Here is an 11,284-nt window from a genome sequence, read left to right as displayed (position 1 = left end):
AGTAGGATATAATCCACCATGAAAATAAATATCATGAAGGCTATGTTGATTTGTTTCAACTACATGCGTGAACAGGTGCCAAGTCAAGTCACTCAATTCATTCGAAGGAGGATACCATCCCATCATACCACATCATAATCATTCTAATAGCATGTTGGCACGCAAGGTAAACCATTATAACTCATAGCTAATCAAGCATGGCACAAGCAACTATAATCTCTAAATGTCATTGCAAATATGTTTACTTCATAATAAGCAAAATCAGAAATGGTGAACTCATCATATTTACAAAAACAAGAGAGGTCGAGTTCATACCAGTCTTTCTCATCTCAATAAGTCCATCATATATCGTCATTATTTCCTTTCACTTGCACGACCGAACGATGTGTATAATAATAATAGTGCACGTGTATTGGACTAAGCTGGAATCTGCAAGCATTCAACTCAAAAGAGAAGACAAGTAATATGGGCTCTAAATTAAATAAACAATCATGCATATGAGAGCCACTAAGCATTTTCAATACGGTCTTCTCGACCCCCAAAAGAAAGAAAAGAAAAGAAAACTATTTACACGGTAAAACTCCCAACAAGTAAAAAGAAGAACGAGAAATCTTTTTGGGTAGAAGATGAAGTGGGCGCGCCCTCCACTCTTGTGGCCTGGTGCTTGCCCCTCCTTCAGTGTTTTCAGTGCCTAAAATCCTCAAATATTCCATAAAAAATCATACTAAATTTGCAGGGCATTCGGAGCACTTTTATTTTCGGGCTATTTTTAATGCACAGATAATTCAGAAAACAGATGAATAATACTATTTTCGCTTTATTTATCCTAAATAACAGAAAGTAAAAAGAGGGTATAGAAGGTTGTGCCTTCTAGTTTCATCCATCTCATGATCATCAAAATGAATCCACTAACAAGGTCGATCAAGTCTTGTTAACAAACTCATTCTGAATAACACGTAAGTTACCTCAACGGGGATATGAAAATCCCCAATAATAAGAATATCATACTTTTTCTTGACAATAGGAAGGGGAAATTCAAAACCTCCAATAATGATAGTTGGAACTTTTCCAATAGAATTGATGCTATGAACTTGAGATTGTTTCCTCAGAAAGTGTACCATATGCTCAATACCATTAACATGAAAAGAGACATTGCCTTTGTTGCAATCAATAACAGCCCCTGCAGTATTCAGAAAAGGTCTACCAAGGATAATCGACATACTATCGTCCTTGGGAATATCAAGAATGACAAAGTCCGTTAAGATAGTGACGTTTGCAACCACAACAGGCACATCCTCACAAATACCGACAGGTATAGCAGTTGATTTATCAGCCATTTGCAAAAATATTTCAGGAGGTGTCAGCTTATTCAATTCAAGTCTACGATATAAAGAGAGAGGCATAACACTAACACCGGCTCTAAGATCACATAAAGCAGTTCTAACATAATTTCTTTTAATGGAGCATGGTATAGTTGGTACCCCGAGATCTCCAAGTTTCTTTGGTATTCCACCCTTAAAAGTGTAATTAGCAAGCATGGTGGAAATTTCAGCTTCCGGTATCTTTCTTTTATTTGTAATGATATCCTTCATATATTTAGCATAAGGATTTACTTTGAGCATATCAGTTAAGCGCATACGTAAGAAAATAGGTCTAATCATTTCAGCAAAGCGCTCAAAATCCTCATCATCCTTTGACTTGGATGGTTTAGGAGGAAAGGGCATGGGTTTCTGAACCCATGGTTCTCTTTCTCTACCGTGCTTCCTAGCAACAAAATCTCTCTTATCATAACGTTGATTCTTTGATTGTGGGTTATCAAGATCAACAGCAGGTTCAATCTCTACTTCATTGTTTTTGCTAGGTTGAGCATCAATATGAACATTATCATTAACATTATCATTAGGTTCATGTTCATCACCTGATTGTGTTTCAGCATCAGAGATAGAAATATCATTGGGATTCTCAGGTGTGTCTACAGTAGGTTCACTAGAAGCATGCAAAGTCCTATCGTTTTTCTTTTTCTTCTTTTTAGAAGAACTAGGTGCCTCTAAATTGTTTCTCTGAGAATCCTGCTCGATTCTCTTAGGGTGGCCTTCAGGATACAAAGGTTCCTGAGTCATTCTACCAGTTCTAGTAGCCACTCTAACAGCAAAGTCATTTTATTATTTAATTCATCAAGCAAATCATTTTGAGCTTTAAGTACTTGCTCAGCTTGAGTAGCAACCATAGAAGTATATTTGCTAATGAGTTTAAGTTCACCTTTAACTCTAGCCATACTATCGCTCACGCGTCCTATCTTGAAAGCATTATTCTTTAACTCTCTACCAACATGAGCATTAAAACTTTCTTGTCTAGCCATAAAGTCATCAAATCCATCTAAGCATGGGCAATGAAATCTAGTAGAGGGGATTTCAACTTTATCATATCTATAGAGAGAATTTACCTTTACTATCTGTGTCGGGTTATCAAGATAATGTGGTTCTTCAATAGGCAGTATATGAAGACTATGTATTTCTTCAATAGGTGGTAAATCCTTAACATCTTCAGCTTTAATACCTTTTTCTTTCATTGATTTCTTTGCCTCTTGCATATCTTCGGGACTGAGAAATAAAACACATGTCTTCTTCGGAGTGGGTTTAGGAATAGGCTCAGGAGTTGGCTCAATTGGTTCAGGAATTGCTTTAGGAATTGGCTCAGGAAGAGTCCAATTATTTTTATTAGTCAACATATTATTCAATAATATTTCAGCTTCGTCGACTGTTCTTTCCCTGAAAATACAACCAGCACAACTATCCAAGTAGTCCTTGGAAGCATCGGTTAGTCCATTATAAAAGATATCAAGTATTTCATTTTTCTTGAGAGGATGATCAGGCAAAGCATTAAGTAATCAAAGAAGCCTCCCCCAAGCTTGTGGGAGACTCTCTTCTTTGATTTGCACAAAGTTATATATTTCCCGCAAGGCAGCTTGTTTCTTATGAGCAGGGAAATATTTAGCAAAGAAGTAATAAATCATATCCTGGGGACTACGCACACAACCAGGAGCAAGAGAATTATACCAACTCTTAGCATCACCCTTTAACGAGAACGGAAATATCTCAAGGATATAAAAATAGCGGGACTTCTCATCATTAGTAAACAGGGTGGCTATATCATTCAACTTGGTAAGATGTGCCACAACAGTTTCAGATTCAAGGCCATAAAAAGGATTAGATTCAACTAAAGTAATAATCTCAGGATCAACAGATAATTCATAATCCTTATCAGTAACACAGATAGGTGAAGTAGCAAAAGAAGGATCGGGTTTCATTCTAGCATTAAGAGACTGTTGCTTCCATTTAGCTAATAATTTCTTCAGATCGTATCTATCATTGCAAGAAAAGATAGCTCTAGCAGCTTCTTCATTCATAGCATAACCCTCAGGAACAACAGGCAATTCATAATCATTGGGAGAATTTTCATCATCACTATCATCAATAATAGCATCTTCAATAATTTCATTCCCCCTAACTCTAGAAAGTTGTTCATCAAGAAATTCACCTAATGGCAAAGTAGTATCACGCACAGAAGTAGTTTCATCATAAGTATCATGCATAGTAGAAGTGGCATCATCAATAACATGCGGCATATCAGAATTCAAAGCAGTAGCAGGTTTAGGTGTCGCTAGTTTACTAATAACTAAAGGAGAATCTAGTGCAGAGCTAGATGGCAGTTCCATACCTCCCCTCGTAGTTGAGGGCAAAATCTTGGTTCTGTCGTCTTTCAAGTTCTTCATAGTGATCAACTGATATAAATCCCAAGTGACTCAGAGAATAGAGCTATGCTCCCCGGCAACGGCGCCAGAAATTAGTCTTGATAACCCACAAGTGTAGGGGATCGCAACAGCTTTCGAGGGTAAAGTATTCAACCCAAATTTATTGATTCGACACAAGGGGAGACAAAGAATATTCTTGAGTATTAGCAGTTGAGTTGTCAATTCAACCACACCTGGATAACTTAGTATCTGCAGCAAAGTATTTAGTAGCAAAAGTGGTATGATAATAAAGGTAACAGTGGCAAAAGTAAAGATAATAGTTTTGGGGGTTTTGTAGTAGTTGTAACAGTAGCAACGGAAAAGTAAATTGAAGAACAATATGTGAAAATCTCGTAGGCAATGGATCAGTGATGGATAATTATGCCGGATGCGATTCCTCATGTAATAGTTGTAACATAGGGTGACACAGAACTAGCTCTAGTTCATCAATGTAATGTAGGCATGTATTCCGTAAATAGTCATACGTGCTTATGGAAAAGAACTTGCATGACATCTTTTGTCCTACCCTCCCGTGGCAGCGGGGTCCTAGCAGAAACTAAGGGATATTAAGGCCTCCTTAGAGAACCGGAACAAAGCATTAACACATAGTGAATACATGAACTCCTCAAAATATGGTCATCACCGAGAAGTATCCCGATTATTGTCACTTCGGGGTTGTCGGATCATAACACATAATAGGTGACTATAGACTTGCAAGATAGGATCAAGAACACACATATATTCATGAAAACATAATAGGTTCAGATCTGAAATCATGGCACTCGGGCCCTAGGGACAAGCATTAAGCATAGAAAAGTCATAGCAACATCAATCTCAGAACATAGTGGATACTAGGGATCAAACCCTAACAAAACTAACTTGATTACATGGTAAATCTCAAACAACCCATCACCGTCCAGAAAGCCTACGATGGAATTACTCACGCATGGAGGTGAGCATCATGAAATTGGTGATGGAGGATGGTTGATGATGACGACGGCGACGAATCCCCCTCTCCGGAGCCCCGAACAGACTCCATATCAGCCCTACCGAGAGAGATTAGGGCTTGGCGGCGGCTCCGTGTCGTAAAACGCGATGAAACTTCCTTTCTGATTTTTTTCTCCCCGAACGTGAATATATGGAGTTGGAATTGAGGTCGGTGGAGGTCCAGGGGGCCCACGACATAGGGGGCGCGCCCAGTGGGAGGGTCTTGTGGACAGGGTGTGGGCCCCCTGGTCTTGATTCTTTCGCCAATATTTTTTATATTTTCCAAAAAGTCGCTCTGTGGATTTTCAGGACATTCCGAGAACTTTTCTTTTCTACACATAAAACAACATCATGGCAGTTCTGGTGAAAACAGCGTCAGTCCGGGTTAGTTTCATTCAAATCATGCAAGTTAGAGTCCAAAACAAGGGCAAAAGTGTTTGGAAAAGTAGATACGTTGGAGACGTATCAATAGGCATAAAGTCTGATGTGGCAAGTTAATCAAGAAGAGAGAGACTAGTTTGGTGACCCAAGGAAGAAACGGTGCTAAGCGCGTGTACCTAGGTGAAAAGACAATTTTGAGTCTATAGCTGATTAAATGAAGCAAACTTAGCAACAAAAAACTAATAAGCACACCATTTCATTGGAAGAGGTCACTCCTTGGCAAATGCAATAAATACTAGTACTCCCTGTGTCCCATAATATAAGAACGTTTTTGGCACTACACTAGTGTCAAAAACATTCTTATATTATGGGACGGAGGGAGTACGAAGAAAGAGATAGAGAGAAGTAAAAAAATACACTTATAGCCAACCTTATAGCTAACCTTGTTGTAGTATGAGTGACTAAGTGATGACTATGTATGACATGCCAACATCAGATAGCCTAACGCACCATGTTAAATCTCCAAGGGCGCGATCGCGCGAGCGACGTGACGGTCATGGTAGGCGCGACCATGATATGAGCTGTTGGCAGCCCTTAGATCTGAGATCAAACGTCGCATGCTAAGTTGCTGAAAATTTGTAGAATAACCCTCCAGGATAGGATATTCACCCATAGGTCTAGAATCACGCCATGCAACCGTTCGATCTCAGATCCAAGGGCTCTTGGAAGCCCGTATCATGGGAAATGGAAAGCCACTACCCTGCCATTCGCACGCTGGCAGTTCACTCCTACTCGTCCCCACACGTCCTTTAATACTACGGCGGTTCGCTCCTAGTCGTCCCGTCCTTTCACATTATGGCAGTTCCACTAATCCTAACCCTCCTCCCAAATCCATGGCGTCCCAAATCTCCATGATCGGCAGTGAGTACAAGGTTAGAACCATCACCGGCGATGAGTTCGACGTCATCTACACCCGTTCTTCCGCGACGGTGAAAGGATGCCTTTCTCGCTTCAGACGCATGTTCGAAAACTCAAATGATGAGTGGGTCGCTGGGCTAGATGTTGAGTACACCATAGTCTTGGGACGAGAGAAGGATCTAAAGGATGAAGAGAGGAAGAAGCCCGCCGTGATCCAGGTTTGTGTACATGACTTATGCTTGGTCTACCACATATGCCATGCCGATGTTGAATGCCTGGATTTTAAGAACGTCCTCGAGAGCAACCTAGTCAAATTCGTTACTGTAGACTTTAATTACGAACGACAAAGAAGTCTTGGGTCGGATAGGCCTCGTTGTAGGCAACCCCTTCGACCTCCTGAAGAATCGGCTGCTGCCCTCTCGTCAGCCTTCAATGCTAACCCTGGCAGGAGCCATGGTTCATCCTTCGTACAGTAAACTGGAGAAACCTCATTACACGTTTCATCGTCATGCATGGCAGCGGAATGTACTAGATATAGACCACATCCACTACGCTGCAATGGATGGATAGCTTTGTTTCAATATCTACAGGGGTTGGATGAAGAGCAAGAGCCAAGTGTGCGGTTCAAGCAAAGAAGTATTGGCCAAGAGGAAGAGGGACAAGGACAAAGTCGAGGACGTGGACGAGGACTCCGAGTGAGTAAGGTGTCAGTATCGTTGCTTATGGTGGTTCTAATGCAGTGTCTACCGGATTAGTTGCATAGTTTAATTTCAGGTGTGCTTAGTGTAATTTGAGGGGTGTGTTGTGTTGAGCCCCCAGTAGAACTATGTTATGTTTCTTCTCGTTACTTTAACTCTTCAGTATGTACTACTACTAGTATTTCTTTAATAGAATTTAGCACCCCAATTAAGCACGTACTAGCTTTTTTTAATAGTACTATATGCATAATTTGGCTACGAGCGCTCTCTATATGTACCACCTTTTTTTAATTTCAATTTTTGCTCCATGGCGCAATCCATCGATACTACTACTGTACAGAAGTATACATTTTTTAAAAGGCTAGAGTACTATTCATCACATATACAGCCAGTTAAATTCTCAACCTAGAACGATGTGCATGCCATGTAGTAAACCGATACGGAGGAAGTATAGTCAAAATGAGGTGATTTTACCGAGCGATCGGCGGGGGAGCATTCCCTGTCATGCGGTCCCACGTGTCATGATGTACCAAGGCGATGCGCGTGTCCCTCGTGAGGCAGAAGCAATACTACGTGGTTTGAGATGATGGCGAATCGAAGTGTGAAATAATGGTTGCTTCTTCCATCTGGGAAGGTGCAGCATTATGATTTGACGTCTCATTGCTCATTACTACTACTAGGCCGGTATGAGTGGGGTGCGTCCCCCCTGCTGTTCTGGACTATTATTTGGTGCTTGTCACGTCGACCTGGTTGCTATATGTCCCACATGTCAGCGACAGGAAGTACAGAATTCATGAAAGGGAGCGTCGAGGGAGGAGTATACTACAGAATTCATGAAAGGGTGCGACTTAGTTTTGGAAAAATCTGTTTTTACAGCGTACATACCCACTAGGGTTTATAGGGCTCATCTAAAAACATTCGTTTTTCCGTTTGATAAGTCTCAATTCTACTACTAGTAGTAGTACCATTACATGTTGGATTTCGAGGTGCGTTAGAGCACCCGACGCAAGCAGTGTCAAGAGGAAACTAACCAATGCATGTAGAAGTTCATGGAAATTTAGTGGTCATTCATGCATTCGTTCTAATTAATGCCTCGGTAAACATAACTTCTTGAGAAAAACGAGCGTACTAATTACTTGTGAAAACTACAAAATTAATTCGACCACTCACCGTCTACCTTGGTTGGAGAGATTTTGAAACTGAGCCATAAATTGGAAAGGAGGGAGTAGTAACTTTTGTCTCGATTACTATTTGTGGCCTTGTATAGATGCAAAATGTACTTTTTTATAGTTGCCTTGTATAAGTAAATGGAGGGAGTAATAAAGGACATATATATTCCAAACAATATGATAATCTCTCTAATCAAGGTACGTAGTAGGGACGAGGAGTAAACGGAGGGAGTAGTAAAATTTTCTCCTCGTGCTGCGAGCCACCGCGCGCATGGGCGAGGGAGCGGGCGTAAAGCGTACACTACTACTACTACTACTACTACTACTACTACTACTACTACTACTACTACTACTACTACTACTACTACTACTACTACTACTACTACTACTAAGCAAGCTTCACCTCATCCTGCGAGCCACCGCGCCCTTGGGCAGGGGAGACGGCGTACTAATCAAGCTTCTCCCCATTCTGCGAGTTGATGAGACACATCAAAAGTACTCCAGTGTATAGAGCCTTGCCTCTAAGGTAGGCCCCACATGGTTTGCCTCTTTTTAACATAACACGTCAAGTCACAATTTGTTTGTTCACCCGTGGTAGATGATCCTCCCTCCACCAAGTGGACAACCAGTACACGTGTCAAATTACCACGTGGGCTGCCTTTTCATACAGAAATGAGCCCCACCATGTTCCCGCGCGGGTGTGGTTGGGAAAGAGACGGGACTACGTGCGCCGTGCGTGCACCTCTTCTCTTCGTGCACGTCCCCCACCTACGTGGGTGTGTGTGAGAGAGATACAAACCTAGACATAATGCGCCGTCCATCCCCATGCCTCCGCCCAGTCGACCACCAGTCACCACCACGCCCCACTCCTCCTCACCTTATCTCTCATCTTTCTCCCTCCATTTTTATATACAAGGGGCCACTGGCAAAATTACAATTTGCAGATATACAAGGCCACTAACACTAATCAATGCAATATTAGTGGTGTTTGCCTCGTGGTACTAGCAAAGGAGGACATAAATTAACCATTGCATGCATGTGGGAGTTTGTAAAAAAATGCATCTTGATGTTCCTTGCAATGCACGGGCATCTTGCTAGTCCATGAAAACAACACATGGCAAAATTCCACGACGAACAAGGGATTTGAATCTGTTGGGAGGGGTTGTTTGGATCTTGCCCGGGGTAGCCAAAATATTGGCGACCCTTTTGTCCACCGGTGCCTTTTCCACCGATGAACGAGGAAGGGCTCGGATGCTCATGCTGTCATGCATCCTCCAGCGCGCATGTTGGAGACGAGCTCGCACGAGCTGTGTTTTTTTGTCCCACAACGCCGCCCGAGCCGCTCGCAGACCGACCGGTGACCTGCAAATCACGCCATCCAACCGTAGCCGCACAAATTATGACAGCAACTCAACCAACCGGACGAAATTCATGCAAACATGTAGACAAACTGATATTTCATATAAACGACGATGGAAATCATATAAAATGCCGGATTTTCATACAAACATGACGGATTTCATTACATTCAAATGAACTACGCGGTGCTAGTTCTGGACAGCACAGGTATATAATACCTGGCCTAAATGGTCGCCCGCCGATCGATTTGTATTCCTCATGTCCGACAGCACGATCATCGGACTGCCGGGAGCCCCAGAGGTATATGCTTCAGCGCAAATGACGGCTCGCTTCCCCACTGCCCAACTGATATCATTGGCTCATGCCGAAGATGATGGTGGCCGGCACTGGTTCGAGTTCATCACCGGCCACTACTTCGCCGTGGCTGGCACCGGCTCGATTTCATCCTAACATTTCCCTCTTCCATGGAGCCCATGTGGGGTCGATGAAGGTCCTCGCAACAAAAGGATCCGGCAAGACACCTGTTGTGTACGCCGGTGTCGCCTCCGCGGTGGCCTTCATGGGACCCAAGCGACGGCGGCCTCCCGTGTTCTACTTCTCCTCGATGATGGCGGTGGACGCGGAGGCGCTGGCCACCGACTCGTCGCTCTCCGCACACCCGGCTTCTGTCGCTGCTTGCATGGCGTGGCCGCCGGCATGGGAGTCTCGGCCACAGAAACGGGAGACGCGGTACGAGGCGGCAGTGTGGACGGCAACAATGATGCTCGTGCGCCGCTCCTCGTCGAGCTGGCCTAGAGCGGCGAGTTGCTGAACCGCGCGCCGGCTTGGGGCGATAACTGGCTCTGTCGGGCGAGGGGAGGGAGGTGGATCAGCGAGCTGCATAGCTCATATCCGGTGGGCAACCCAGCTGGCTTGGATGCGGAATAACTACTCTTCGTAAGCCATTGTAAGAGTGGACAAAATGGTGAAGGAGGAGATAGGGGAGCGACGGAGGTGTTCGATTCTTGGCCGGTGTTTGGCCTCGTTTAAATAGGATATTAAATACACGGCGGACGAGAGGAGCTCGGCCGGTGTTACGTTTAATGTCGGCCCAGTCATGAACGGACGTGTGTCCAGAGTGGGTTTCTCGGCTTCCACACGGGCGGGTTTCATGGAGGCGTTTGAATGCGGCAAGGAGGCGTGTTCAGCCGGGCGTGTAGCAAGTGGCGCCCTCGACTCTGACCTAGGACACCGTGCCGTTCTTCCACTGACGTGTGGGCTCTTTGGGTACATGGCCTGCATGTGAGTGACCCAACGCAGGCAGCACACAGTAGAGGAACCTTGGGTGGGCCAGGGCGGTCAGAAGCGGGCATTTCATAAACCGATGATTGATCATTGAGTGTGACGTTATCGTTTTCATGTAGATAAGCCTACTATGTTGATAGCCCGTTCGATACGTTGTGATCCATAAAGACCGCTGCAAACATCAATGTTCTGCTTATCACAGATTAGATTGATTAATACCCGTAACAATCCATGTCCTTAACAAAGGGTGCATTCACGTATAGGTTGAGCGTGTGTCTTGCGTCGTGTGTTGTGTGCATGTAGGCGTGCGAGTGTTGCGTGCATGCAAGGGTATGTTTCGGTGTTGCATGCATGGGTGCATATGTGCGTGCGTTTGTGGGTGCATGTGTACGTGTCAGTGTTGCACGCCAGCATGCGTGCGTGTGTACGTTATGTGTACGTGTCAGTGTTGCACGCCTGCATGCGTGCGTGTCTTGTGTTCGTGCATGTGTACGTGCGGGGTGAGGCTACACGCCAGCCGACTGAGTTTTTCATCTCTGGTCATTAGATTTTCCAGCCGTTGGATACGAAATCAAGGGCCTCGAGTTTATCATCAAACTCCACCCCCCCTGAGCCGCCAGCCACCACTGGCCGAACCGCCAGCCCCCGCCGCCCGTGGCCGGCCCGCGCCGCCCCGCCCTCCCCGAAACCAGTCCCCA

This window comes from Triticum aestivum, chromosome 3B (genome assembly GCF_018294505.1).
Source record: "Triticum aestivum cultivar Chinese Spring chromosome 3B, IWGSC CS RefSeq v2.1, whole genome shotgun sequence".
Taxonomy (NCBI): Eukaryota; Viridiplantae; Streptophyta; class Magnoliopsida; order Poales; family Poaceae; genus Triticum; species Triticum aestivum.
The sequence above is the reverse complement of the archived record's forward strand: the minus strand, read 5'-3'. Positions refer to the sequence as shown.